A 15,658-nucleotide genomic window follows, 5' to 3' on the forward strand; every position below is an offset into this window, starting at 1 on the left:
GATAACAGGAGAAATTGGACCCCAATAGTTGTTGCCCAGTTTGTCGTGAGTCCGCTGGTACCCTATATGCGGGGGTAAACCACTGTTTGGGCGCACGTCGGGGCTCGGAAGGGAGGGAGCACCATTTGACTTTTTGAACGCAAGATTGGCTGGAATCAATGGTGGCGCCATGTTGCGTTTGGAGACCCCTGATGTGCCTAAACAGTGGAAACCCCTCAATTCTAACTTCAACACTAACCCCAACACACCCCTAACCCTTATCCCAACTGTAGCCATAACCCTAATCACAACCCTAACCCCAACACACCCTTAACCACAACCCTAACCCCAACACACCCCTAACCCCAATCCCAACCCTAACCCTAATCCTAACCCTAATCCCAACCCTAACCATAACTTTAACCCCAACACACCCCTAACCCTATCCATAACCCTAACCACAAGCCTAATCTTAACCCTATTTCCAACCCTAGCCCTAATTCCAACCCTAACTCTAATTCCAACTCTAACCCTAAGGCTATGTGCCCACGTTGCGGATTCGTGCGAGATTTTTCCGCACGATTTTTGAAAAATCCGCAAGTAAAAGGCACTGCATTTTACCTGCCGATTTACAGTAGATTTTCAGTGTTTTTTTGTGCGGATTTCACCTGCAGATTCCTACTGAGGAACAGGTGTAAAACGCTGCGGAATCCGCACAAAATTGACATGCTGTGGAAAATTCAACGCAGCGTTTCCGCGTGGTATTTTTGCCGCACCATGGGCACAGCGGATTTGGTTTTCCATATGTTTGCATGGTACTGTAAACCTGATGGAAAACTGCTACGAATCCGCAGCGGCCAATCCGCTGCGGATCCGCGGCCAATCCGTTGCGGATCTGCAGCCAAATCCGCACCGTGTGCACATACCCTAACCCTATCCCTAGTTCTAACCCTAACCCTAGCCCTAACCTTAACCCTAACCCTAGCCCTAACCCTAACCCTAGTTCTAACCCTAACCCTAGTGGAAAAAAATATATATATATTTTCTTTATTTTATTATTGTCCCTACTTATGGGGGTGATAAAGGGGGGGGGGTAATTTACTATTTTTTTTATTTTGATCACTGTGATAGGTTTTATTACAGTGATCAAAATATACCTGGAAGTAATCTGCCGGCAGATTCGGCGGGCGCACTGCGCATGCGCCCGCCATTTTGGAAGATGGCGGCGCCCATGGAGAAGACGGACGGACATCGGGAGGCTCGGTAAGTATGAGGGGGGGGAGATCGGAGCATGGGGGGGATCAGAGCACTAGGGGGTGGGATCGGAGCACGGGGGAGCGGGCAGGAGGCTGGGGGAGCAGACAGGACAACGAAGGGGAGCGGAGCACAGGACGGAGGACTGGGGAGGAGATCGGTGGCGTTGAGGGAGGGCAGATCAGAATTTCCAGCCATGGCCGATGATATTGCAGCATCGGCCATGGCTGGATTGTAATATTTCACCAGTTTTTATAGGTGAAATATTACAAATCGCTGTGATTGGAAGTTTCACTTTCAACAGCCAATCAGAGCGATCGTAGCCACGAGGGGTGAAGCCACCCCCCTGGGCTGAAGAACCACTCCCCTTGTCCCTGCAGATCGGGTGAAATTAGAGTTAACTCTTTCACCTGATCTGCAGGGACGCAATCCCTCCATGATGCGACATAGGCGTCACAGGTCGGATTGGCACCGACTTTCATGACGCCTACGTGGCATCACAGGTCGGGAAGGGGATAAATGAAAAAAGTTGTAATTGCTTCACAAAATGAACTGGCATTTTGCACATCTGTTTTATCTGTCTAATTTGACATACTTAACCACAACACAGGTCCGGACTGGCAATCTGCCAAGGCAGGACGGTGACTGTGAACTACAAAGTGGGCCACCAGCCCTTTAAAACTTCTGACTAAAGGCCCTATGTATGTTTGCATGCTGACATGGGCCGCAGCGGAGGGCTGTGGCCCTTGTTAGTGCGAGCATGCAGCTGCGACCCTCATTACTGCGGACGCGGCTTTTGTCAGGGTGGGTGCGCGGCTGCGGCCCTCATCAGTGTGGGTGAACGGCTGCGGCCCTCGTCAGTGCGTGCAAGCAGGAGAGCTTTAGTGAGAAGTTTAAAAAGCTTACCATGGCGCACACAGGGCACCTCTCTCTGTCTGATTCTGGCCTGTACCAGCGTCAGAGAACATGCTCTACTCATCAATCCCAAGGATCCGCTCCTCAGCTCCTCCAACACTGGACAGTGAGTGAACACACTTCAGCTCTTCATCTTCCCGCCATCTCAGGAATTTGAGCGAGTCCCAGAGGCATAGCTAGGGGTTTAGCTCAGGGGGGGCGAAACATCTGAGTGGGCTCCTAGCCAGGTAACCCTGATTACAACTAATTGTCAGCATAGGGGAACCTCTGCTGATGACCATGGTATTAGTGAAAATAAATCTCTATAAAAAACACTGTTATTACCACCATATGGTGCTAGATACAGCTACTGCAGAACAGATAGGAGATAACAGTACAGTCAGGCTTGGACTGTCCCATAGGGGAACCGGGGAATCCCCCGGTGGGCCTCTGTGTAGATATAGGCCCCCAAACCCACTCTATGGGCAGTACTTGGCATAATTCACTTGATTTACTGTGTACAGAAAAAACAGCATATCACTCATTAACCAAACTACCCAGTTTACTATTATATAGAAGCATAGGTAAATTTGTGAACGAGGGAAATGTAATATTGAAATGCATCTAAAAAAGTGGGCTCCCCAAAGTCAATGTTACTGGGACCTGTCTGTAGGACTAGTGCACTGCGCCGCTTAATGGGTAGCAGCTATTAGGCTATGTGCACATGTAGGGAGGGTCCCTGCGGGTTCTCCCGCAGCGGATTTGATAAATCTGCAGGGCAAAACTGCTGCGGTTTTCCCTGCAGATTTATCATGGTTTGTCTTGCGGTTTCTGCTGCGGGTTTACTCCTACTATTGATGCTGCATATGCATCAATAGTAATGTTAAAAATAATTAAAATATGGTTATATACTCACCCTCTGATGTCCCGATCTCCTCGGCGCTGCACGGACAGTCGGGTTCCAAAGATGCTGTGCGAGAAGGTCCTTCGTGACGTCACGGTCATGTGACCGCGACGTCACCGCAGGTCCTGCTCGCATAGCAACCCTGAGACCGGACGCCCGTGTGCAGCGCTGAGAGGTCAGTATAGCACTATTTTTTACTAGCTATTGAACCCGTTCTACGCCCGGGTGGCGAGCATTTATATTGGTATATGGTCTCCATCCTGTCATGTGCTGCTCCATCCTGCGTCCCCATCCTGTCATGTGCTGCTCCATCCTGCGTCCCCATCCTGTCATGTGCTGCACCCATCCTGCGTCCCCATCCTGTCATGTGCTGCACCCATTCTGCGTCCCCATCCTGTCATTTGCTGCACCCATCCTGCGTCCCCATCCTGTCATGTGCTGCTCCCATCCTGCGCCCCCATTCTGACATGTGCTGCTCCCATCCTGCGCCCCCATTCTGACATGTGCTGCACCCATCCTGCGCCTCCATTCTGATATGTGCTGCACCCATCCTGCGCCTCCATTCTGTCATTTGCTGCTCTCATCCTGCGCCCCCATCCTGCGCCCCCGTTCTGTCATGTGCTGCTTCCATCCTGCGCCCCCGTTCTGTCATGTGCTGCTGCCATCCTGCGCCCCCGTTCTGTCATGTGCTGCTCCCATCCTGCGCCCCCGTTCTGTCATGTGCTGCTCCCATCCTGCGCCCCCGTTCTGTCACGCGCTGCCCTATTCTGTCATGTGCTGCTCCCATCCTGCGCCCCCATTCTGACATGTGCTGCACCCATCCTGCGCCTCCATTCTGACATGTGCTGCACCCATCCTGCGCCTCCATTCTGACATGTGCTGCACCCATCCTGCGCCTCCATTCTGTCATTTGCTGCTCTCATCCTGCGCCCCCATCCTGTCATGTGCTGCTTCCATCCTGCGCCCCCGTTCTGTCATGTGCTGCTGCCATCCTGAGCCCCTGTTCTGTCATGTGCTGCTCCCATCCTGCGCCCCCGTTCTGTCATGTGCTGCTCCCATCCTGCGCCTCCGTTCTGTCATGTGCTGACCTATTCTGTCATGTGCTGCTCCCATCCTGCGCCCCCGTTCTGTAATTTGCTGCTCCCATCCATATGCCCCATTTGCTGCTTCATAAAGGTTTATGGCCCCCATAAAATGCTCCATAGTATATGCCCCGTACACTGCTCCATAAAGGTTGATGGCCCCCCTAAGATGCTCCATAGTATATGCCCCCGTACACTGCTCCATAAAGGTTTATGGCCCCCATAAGATGCTCCATAGTGTATGCCCCGTACGCTGCTCCATAAAGGTTTATGGCCCCCATAAGATGCTCCATGGTATATGCCCCCATACACTGCTCCATTATGGTTTATGGCCCCCATAAGATGCTCCATAGTATATGCCCCGTACACTGCTCCATAAAGGTTTATGGCCCCCATAAGATGCTCCATAGTATATGCTCCCGTACACTGCTCCATTATCGTTTATGGCCCCCATAAGATGCTCCATAGTATATGCCCCCGTACACTGCTCCATAAAGGTTTATGGCCCCCATAAGATGCTCCATAGTGTATGCCCCGTACCCTGCTCCATAAAGGTTTATGGCCCCCATAAGATGCTCCATTGTATATGCCCCCATACACTGTTCCATTATGGTTTATGGCCCCCATAAGATGGTCCATAGTATATGCCCCGTACACTGCTCCATTATGGTTTATGGCCCCCATAAGATGCTCCATAGTGTATGCCCCGTACGCTGTTCCATAAAGGTTTATGGCCCCCATAAGATGCTCCACGGTATATGCCCCCGTACACTGCTCCATTATGGTTTATGGCCCCCATAAGATGCTCCATAGTATATACACCATACACTGCTCCATTATGGTTTATGGTCCCCATAAGATGCTCCATAGTGTATGCCCCGTACGCTGTTCCATAAAGGTTGATGGCCCCATAAGATGCTCCATAGAATATGCCCCCGTACACTGCTCCATTATGGTTTATGGCCCCCATAAGATGCTCCATTGTATATGTCCCCGTACACTGCTCCATTATGGTTTATGGCCCCCATAAGATGCTCCATTGTATATGCCCCCGTACACTGCTCCATTATGGTTTATGGCCCCCATAAGATGCTCCATAGTATATGCCCTCGTACACTGCTCCATTATGGTTTGTGGCCCCCATAAGATGCTCCATTGTATATGCCCCCGTACACTGCTCCATTATGGTTTATGGCCCCCATAAGATGCTCCATAGTATATACACTGTACACTGCTCCATTATGGTTTATGGCCCCCATAAGATGCTCCATTGTATATGTCCCCGTACACTGCTCCATTATGGTTTATGGCCCCCATAAGATGCTCCATTGTATATGCCCCCGTACACTGCTCCATTATGGTTTATGGCCCCCATAAGATGCTCCATAGTATATGCCCTCGTACACTGCTCCATTATGGTTTGTGGCCCCCATAAGATGCTCCATTGTATATGCCCCCGTACACTGCTCCATTATGGTTTATGGCCCCCATAAGATGCTCCATAGTATATACACCGTACACTGCTCCATAAAGGTTTATGGCCCCCATAAGATGCTCCATGGTATATGCCCCCATACACTGCTCCATTATGGTTTATGGCCCCCATAAGATGCTCCATAGTATATGCCCCGTACACTGCTCCATAAAGGTTTATGGCCCCCATAAGATGCTCCATAGTATATGCTCCCGTACACTGCTCCATTATCGTTTATGGCCCCCATAAGATGCTCCATAGTATATGCCCCCGTACACTGCTCCATAAAGGTTTATGGCCCCCATAAGATGCTCCATAGTGTATGCCCCGTACCCTGCTCCATAAAGGTTTATGGCCCCCATAAGATGCTCCATTGTATATGCCCCCATACACTGTTCCATTATGGTTTATGGCCCCCATAAGATGGTCCATAGTATATGCCCCGTACACTGCTCCATTATGGTTTATGGCCCCCATAAGATGCTCCATAGTGTATGCCCCGTACGCTGTTCCATAAAGGTTTATGGCCCCCATAAGATGCTCCACGGTATATGCCCCCGTACACTGCTCCATTATGGTTTATGGCCCCCATAAGATGCTCCATAGTATATACACCGTACACTGCTCCATTATGGTTTATGGCCCCCATAAGATGCTCCATAGTGTATGCCCCGTACGCTGTTCCATAAAGGTTGATGGCCCCATAAGATGCTCCATAGAATATGCCCCCGTACACTGCTCCATTATGGTTTATGGCCCCCATAAGATGCTCCATTGTATATGTCCCCGTACACTGCTCCATTATGGTTTATGGCCCCCATAAGATGCTCCATTGTATATGCCCCCGTACACTGCTCCATTATGGTTTATGGCCCCCATAAGATGCTCCATAGTATATGCCCTCGTACACTGCTCCATTATGGTTTGTGGCCCCCATAAGATGCTCCATTGTATATGCCCCCGTACACTGCTCCATTATGGTTTATGGCCCCCATAAGATGCTCCATAGTATATGCCCCCGTACACTGCTCCATTATGGTTTATGGCCCCCATAAGATGCTCCATAGTATATGCCCCCATACACTGCTCCATTATGGTTTATGGCCCCCGTACACTGCTCCATTATGGTTGATATCCCACATAAGATGCTCCATTGTATATGCCCCCGTACACTGCTCCATTATGGTTTATGGCCCCATAAGATGCTCCATTGTATAAGCCCCCGTATACTGCTCCATTATGGTTTATGGCCCCATAAGATGCTCCATTGTATATGCCCCCGTACACTGCTCCATTATGGTTTATGGCCCCATAAGATGCTCCATTTTATATACCCCATATGCTGCTGCAATATATATTAAAAAAAAAACATACTCACCTATCGTCGCTGGGCGCCGAGTGCTGGGGGGCCTGAACAGGCGGGGACACCGACGCGCTGAGGGGGTCAGGTGCCGGTATTGCCGCCAGCTCAGGCCCCCCAGCACTTACTATATTCACCTGTCCTCCGTTCCACCGCTGCGCGCCGCCATCTTCCTCTGGCTGTGACTGGTCAGTCAGAGGGCGGCGCCGGCGCGCATTAAGCGCGTCATCGCGCCCTCTGAACTGAAGGTCACAGGCCGAGGACCGGGAAGATGGCGGCGCGCAGCGGTGGAACGGAGGACAGGTGAATATAGCCGATACTCACCCTCCTGGCGGTCCCTGCTTCTCTGTTGGAGATCGCGGTGTGCGTTCAGTGTTTACGCATACCGCGATCTCCTGGGAGCGTCACTCTGTGAGGCCCAGACTGCGCCGGCACTTGCGCAGTCTATAAAGGCTTCGGACAGAGTGACGCTCCCAGCGTTATATTATAGATTTTAATTCTTTTTTTTTACCACAAATATGGTTCCCAGGGCCTGGAGGAGAGTCTCCTCTCCTCCACCCCGGGTACCACCCGCACATTATCCGCTTACTTCCCGCATGGTGGGCATAGCCACATGCGGGAAGTAAGTGGATCAATGCATTCCTATGTGTGCAGAATCGCCGCGATTCTGCACAAAGAAGTGACATGCTGCGGATTGTAAAATCGCTGCGTTCCCGCGCGGTTTTTCCTGCAGCATGTGCACAGCGGATTGTGGTTTCCCATAGGTTTACATGTTAATGTAAACGCAATGGAAACTGCTGCGGACCTGAAGCTGCAGAAACGCGGCGGTTCCGCAGTAAAAACCGCAATGTGTGCACATAGCCTTAGTATGTTTTTTAATTAAAGGCACAAGTACACAGTGTCCAACCCGCAACATTTACTGACCGTGTGCACCTACCCTCACAGAGGCAAATATGTCCGTCTGGTACACTACAGCCGATGCTGATAGACGCTGTACAAACCATGAGCTGCCTGTATCACCGGTCAGGAGAACTTTAATAACTTTATTTATAACAACAAGTCACTTACCAAAACAGTATTACATATAACACAGCTCATGTCGTGGTTACTGTATGGGGGCTTGTTATACTAACAGGCTGGGCTTATAATAAGACCCCATCTGTAAGAATAATAAGCCCCCAATCTCCCCATCAGCCCCCCAAACAGCACTTATTACATGTGATGCAGTGCAGAGCACTAGACACTGTAATAATAAGTATAATAAGGACCCCCACCCTGTACTCCCTCCACCACCCCTTTACTCCCCACCCTGCCACCATGCTCTCACATTCACCCACATTCACCCTGCAATTTCTGATCCAAGTGCTGCAGGCGAAGAGCAAAAGATGATGTCAGACATGGCCAGGCAGTGTCTGAGGTAAATCAAGGGAGAGCACTAGGACCCAGGGGAGCTCCAGGAGAAGAGCTGACTGCAGAGCCTGTCAGAAACTTATCAGGTGAACTCCAGCTACACAGTACACTGACTGCACTGAGGACTCTGCCAGCCAGCATGCTGCTTCTCAGGAAGATAGGGGAGCAGCAGGCAGGGGTGGATTAAGGGTAGCCAGGGCCCCGGGCTGTTCAGACACTGTGGGCTTCCCGGTCATGTGACGGGGGTCATGTGACGGGGGTCATGATATACCCAAACCAGATTATTCCAGAAAAATGGCCGGGCCCTACTCTATTGTAACCTATTAAATATTTGTTAAAATCTGCAATACAATTTAGCTGTATTTTGACCAATAATATCACATACAAGGAACAAATACCACCGCACCATGACCAGACTACAAATTACAACCACAGTGATCGAATAAAATCACATACAAGGAACAAATACCACCGCACCATGTCAAGACCACATATTACCACCACTTGGTGACCAAATAGCACATACAAGGGACAAATACCACAACACCATTTCCAGACCACATATTACCACCACATAGTGACTGAATACTACAATACTGATCAGTAATAAAAAAACAACAAAAAAAAACACAATACTATCACCATAAGTGCCAGTATTCACAGGAGATCTGTACTTAGTATGCAGTGTGTATAGGTAATACAGTGATCACTGGTGACATTGTACACAGGACCTCTGTATATAGTATACAGTGTATAGTGTCAGTGTATAGGTAACACTGACTCACCAGTGACGTCTCTAGGTGAAGTCCTTCATCTTTCATCCAGCACAGACCGCCATCATTTCTTCCAGCCAGGACTCGTTTCTGCAGGAAATAACACAGTTATCTCGAGCTCCGCTTGCAGAACATATTACTTAATTTTTCACAACTTCTACATTACACCACATGAAGAAAAAAAGGCGATATAGTGTCACTCTGCACAGTAACAGGACCGCCCCCCATTTAAAACAGTATACTCAAAAAATAAAATAAATACATCACTGCAGTAATAATATCCCTTAATTAGCCCCTATGGTAATAATATTCCCCATCCTGGCCCCGTGTGTCTCATTCCTGGCTCCAGCCATATGTTCTCCCATCCTGCACTCATGAGTATCCATTCTACACCATATGATCTCCCCATCCTGCCCCATCTGTCTCCATCGTATCCATCCTGCCCCATGATCCAATCCTGCCCCATGTCTTTCATTCTACCCCGTGTCTCCAATCATGCCCGTGTCTACATTCTGCCCATGCCTCCAGTCCTGCCCCCAGTGTGTCCAGCAATCTGCCCCAGTGTGTCCAGCATATTACCCCCAGTGTGTCCAGCAATCTGCCCCAGTATGTCCAGCATATTGCCCCAGTGTCCAGCAATCTGCCCCCAGACAGTGTCTCCAGCAATCTGCCTCAGTGTCTGACTCCAGCATATTGCCCCCAGTGTGTCCAGCACTCTGCCCCAGTGTGTCCAGCATTGCCCCTAGACAGTGTGTCTAGCAATCTGCCCCAGTGTGTCCAGCATATTGCCCCAGTGTGACCAGCATTGCCCCCAGTGTGTCCAGCAATCTGCCCCAGTGTCTCCAGCAATCATCTGCCCCAGTGTGTCCTCCTGCATTGCCCCCAGTGTCTCCAGCATTGCCCCAGTGTCTCCAGCATTGCCCCAGTGTCTCCAGCAATCTGCCCCAGTGTGTCCTCCAGCATTGCCCCAGTGTGTCCAGCAATCTGCCCCAGTGTCTCCAGCATTGCCCCAGTGTCTCCAGCAATCATCTGCCCCAGTGTGTCCTCCAGCAATCTGCCCCAGTGTGTCCTCCAGCGAGACAGAGAGCGACTGACAGAGAGTGACTGACAGAGCGACTGACAGAGCGACTGACAGAGCTACTGACAGACTGACAGAGAGGGACTGACAGACTGACAGAGAGGGACTGACAGAGAGCGACTGACAGACTGACAGAGAGCGACTGACAGAGTGACAGAGAGGGACTGACAGAGAGCGACTGACAGACTGACAGAGAGCGACTGACAGACTGACAGAGAGCGACTGACAGACTGACAGAGCGACTGACAGACTGACAGAGAGCGACTGACAGAGCGACTGACAGAGAGGGACTGACAGACTGACAGAGAGGGACTAACAGACTGACAGAGAGGGACTGACAGACTGACAGAGAGGGACTGACAGACTGACAGAGAGCGACTGACAGACTGACAGAGAGGGACTGACAGACTGACAGAGAGCGACTGACAGACTGACAGAGAGCGACTGACAGAGAGGGACTGACAGACTGACAGAGCGACTGACAGAGAGGGACTGACAGACTGACAGAGCGACTGACAGAGAGGGACTGACAGACTGACAGAGCGACTGACAGAGAGGGACTGACTGACAGAGAAGGACTGACAGACTGACAGAGAGTGACTGACAGACTGAGAGCGACTGACAGAGAGCGACTGACAGAGAGGGACTGACAGACTGACAGAGAGCGACTGACAGACTGACAGAGAGGGACTGACAGACTGACAGAGCGACTGACAGAGAGGGACTGACAGACTGACAGAGCGACTGACAGAGAGGGACTGACAGACTGACAGAGCGACTGACAGAGAGGGACTGACAGACTGACAGAGAGTGACTGACAGAGAGCGACTGACAGACTGAGAGCGACTGACAGAGAGGGACTGACAGACTGACAGAGAGGGAGGGGGACTGAAAGAGACCTCAGGGACTTGTCAGGAGGGGGGAACAGTGTCCTGCCTCCTCCTCGCTGCACAGTGCAGTCACCTCCAGCCCCTGCAGCCTGAGCTCCTAGGTCGTCCTATCTCCTGTCCTGCTCCTGTATGCAGGGCTCAGGGAGGGAAGAAGCAGCGTCCTGACTTTCCCCTGCTCTTCTCAGCAGGAAGAAGCCGATGCCCTGCGCTGTGAGGTCTCCCCTGCAGACACAGCGTGCAATGTGAGCGTGTCTGCAGTTTGACCCCTGCACCAGACGTACAGTTCCAGCATTCAGCATCCCGGTCTATAGAACAGACAGCTGTAGTGCAGGGAGATCATGTCTCTCTGCACTACAGTGGAGCTTACATATATCGGCAGTAGCTCCAGGTGGGCCCCTCTGAGCTCCGGGGCGACAGCACCCTCTGCCCCCCTGGTAGCTTTGCTACTGGCCGGCGGGCATTCACAGACAATTATCAGAGGGTCAATCTGTGCGGTAGCCCAGGGCCCCCCCACACCACTGGGCCCTGGGCTACCGCCCATATTGACCCTCTGATAATCCGCCCCTGGGAGCAGGCAATTTGCCGTGCTCTCCCTCAGTGCTGCCTGATAACAGAAGTGGCCATTGGAGTGGGTGGGCCCCTTCATGACACTGGGCCCGGGGCGACGGCCCCCTCTGCCCCCCCAGTAGCTACGCTACTGGCGAGTCCCAAAATTAAAACTTTTTTTTATTTATATACAGCAGTTGACGTTTCATCTGTATAATGCGTTTAGACTGCTGTATATACAATGTAATCGCAGTATCATCTATAGTATATATTGCAGTCACAGTATCACCTGTATAATGTATATACAGCAGTCTATATACATTGTAAAGGTGATACTGTGACTGCTGTATATACATTATATAGGTGATACTGCTGTGTATATATATATATATATATATATACTGTGCTTGTGCACAGTAATGACAGTGTTACATACATATTGTATATACAGCAGTCGCAGTATCACATTCATAATGTATATACAGTAGTTTATACATTATACAGGTGATACTGTGACTGCAATATATACTATATATAGGTGATACTGCAACTGCTGTATCGAGGCTATATAGGCAATATTGTGACTGCTATATAAACAATATATAGGTGATTCTGCAGCTGATGTATATACATTATGTAGGTGATAATGCTGTATATACAGTGGGGCAAAAAAGTATTTAGTCAGTCAGCAATAGTGCAAGTTCCACCACTTAAAAAGATGAGAGGCGTCTGTAATTTACATCATAGGTAGACCTCAACTATGGGAGACAAACTGAGAAAAAAAAAACCCAGAAAATCACATTGTCTGTTTTTTATCATTTTATTTGCATATTATGGTGGAAAATAAGTATTTGGTCAGAAACAAACAATCAAGATTTCTGGCTCTCACAGACCTGTAACTTCTTCTTTAAGAGTCTCCTCTTTCCTCCACTCATTACCTGTAGTAATGGCACCTGCTTAAACTTGTTATCAGTATAAAAAGACACCTGTGCACACCCTCAAACAGTCTGACTCTAAACTCCACTATGGTGAAGACCAAAGAGCTGTCAAAGGACACCAGAAACAAAATTGTAGCCCTGCACCAGGCTGGGAAGACTGAATCTGCAATAGCCAACCAGCTTGGAGTGAATAAATCAACAGTGGGAGCAATAATTAGAAAATGGAAGACATACAAGACCACTGATAATCTCCCTCGATCTGGGGCTCCACGCAAAATCCCACCCCGTGGGGTCAGAATGATCACAAGAACGGTGAGCAAAAATCCCAGAACCACGCGGGGGGACCTAGTGAATGAACTGCAGAGAGCTGGGACCAATGTAACAAGGCCTACCATAAGTAACACACTATGCCACTATGGACTCAGATCCTGCAGTGCCAGACTTGTCCCACTGCTTAAGCCAGTACATGTCCGGGCCCGTCTGAAGTTTGCTAGAGAGCATTTGGATGATCCAGAGGAGTTTTGGGAGAATGTCCTATGGTCTGATGAAACCAAACTGGAACTGTTTGGTAGAAACACAACTTGTCGTGTTTGGAGGAAAAAGAATACTGAGTTGCATCCATCAAACACCATACCTACTGTAAAGCATGGTGGTGGAAACATCATGCTTTGGGGCTGTTTTTCTGCAAAGGGGCCAGGACGACTGATCCGTGTACATGAAAGAATGAATGGGGCCATGTATCGTGAGATTTTGAGTGCAAACCTCCTTCCATCAGCAAGGGCATTGAAGATGAAACGTGGCTGGGTCTTTCAACATGACAATGATCCAAAGCACACCGCCAGGGCAACGAAGGAGTGGCTTCGTAAGAAGCATTTCAAGGTCCTGGAGTGGCCTAGCCAGTCTCCAGATCTCAACCCTATAGAAAACCTTTGGAGGGAGTTGAAAGTCCATGTTGCCAAGCGAAAAGCCAAAAACATCACTGCTCTAGAGGAGATCTGCATGGAGGAATGGGCCTACATACCAACAACAGTGTGTGGCAACCTTGTGAAGACTTACAGAAAATGTTTGACCTCTGTCATTGCCAACAAAGGATATATTACAAAGTATTGAGATGAAATTTTGTTTCTGACCAAATACTTATTTTCCACCATAATATGCAAATAAAATGTTAAAAAAACAGACAATGTGATTTTCTGGATTTTTTTTTCTCAGTTTGTCTCCCATAGTTGAGGTCTACCTATGATGTAAATTACAGACGCCTCTCATCTTTTTAAGTGGTGGAACTTGCACTATTGCTGACTGACTAAATACTTTTTTGCCCCACTGTATGTTACATAGGTGATACTGCAATTATGCAAAGCCATCACAGTATCACATACATAATGTGTATACAGCAGTCACAGAATCAATCACCTATATATTGTATATACAGCAGGCACAGTATCATATACAGTTAGGGCCAGAAATATTTGGACAGTGACACAATTTTCGCGAGTTGGGCTCTGCATGCCACCACATTGGATTTGAAATGAAACCTCTACAACAGAATTCAAGTGCAGATTGTAACGTTTAATTTGAAGGGTTGAACAAAAATATCTGATAGAAAATGTAGGAATTGTACACATTTCTTTACAAACACTCCACATTTTAGGAGGTCAAAAGTAATTGGACAAATAAACATAACCCAAACAAAATATTTTTATTTTCAATATTTTGTTGCAAATCCTTTGGAGGCAATCACTGCCTTAAGTCTGGAACCCATGGACATCACCAAACGCTGGGTTTCCTCCTTCATAATGCTTTGCCAGGCGTTTACAGCCGCAGCCTTCAGGTCTTGCTTGTTTGTGGGTCTTTCCGTCTTAAGTCTGGATTTGAGCAAGTGAAATGCATACTCAATTGGGTTTAGATCTGGAGATTGACTTGGCCATTGCAGAATGTTCCACTTTTTGGCACTCATGAACTCCTGGGTAGCTTTGGCTGTATGCTTGGGGTCATTGTCCATCTGTACTATGAAGCGCCGTCCAATCAACTTTGCAGCATTTGGCTGAATCTGGGCTGAAAGTATATCCCGGTACACTTCAGAATTCATCCGGCTACTCTTGTCTGCTCTTATGTCATCAATAAACACAAGTGACCCAGTGCCATTGAAAGCCATGCATGCCCATGCCATCACGTTGCCTCCACCATGTTTTACAGAGGATGTGGTGTGCCTTGGATCATGTGCCGTTCCCTTTCTTCTCCAAACTTTTTTCTTCCCATCATTCTGGTACAGGTTGATCTTTGTCTCATCTGTCCATAGAATACTTTTCCAGAACTGAGCTGGCTTCTTGAGGTGTTTTTCTGCAAATTTAACTCTGGCCTGTCTATTTTTGGTATTGATGAATGGTTTGCATCTAGATGTGAACCCTTTGTATTTACTGTCATGGAGTCTTCTCTTTACTGTTGACTTAGAGACAGATACACCTACTTCACTGAGAGTGTTCTGGACTTCAGTTGATGTTGTGAACGGGTTCTTCTTCACCAAATTAAGTATGCGGCGATCATCCACCACTGTTGTCATCCGTGGACGCCCAGGCCTTTTTGAGTTCCCAAGCTCACCAGTCAATTCCTTTTTTCTCAGAATGTACCCAACTGTTGATTTTGCTACTCCAAGCATGTCTGCTATCTCTCTGATGGATTTTTTCTTTTTTTTTCAGCCTCAGGATGTTCTGCTTCACCTCAATTGAGAGTTCCTTTGACCGCATGTTGTCTGCTCACAGCAACAGCTTCCAAATGCAAAACCACACACCTGGAATCCACCCCTGACCTTTTAACTACTTCATTGATTACAGGTTAACGAGGTAGACCCCTGCAGAGTTAATTGCAGCCCTTAGAGTCCATTGTCCAATTACTTTTGGTCCCTTGAAAAAGAGGACGCTATGCATTACAGAGCTATGATTCCTAAACCCTTTCTCCGATTTGGATGTGGAAACTATCATATTGCAGCTGGGAGTGTGCACTTTCAGCCCATATTATATATATAATTGTATTTCTGAACATGTTTTTGTAAACAGCTAAAATAACAAAACTTGTGTCA

This window comes from Ranitomeya imitator, chromosome 2 (genome assembly GCF_032444005.1).
Source record: "Ranitomeya imitator isolate aRanImi1 chromosome 2, aRanImi1.pri, whole genome shotgun sequence".
NCBI classification, from domain to species: Eukaryota; Metazoa; Chordata; class Amphibia; order Anura; family Dendrobatidae; genus Ranitomeya; species Ranitomeya imitator.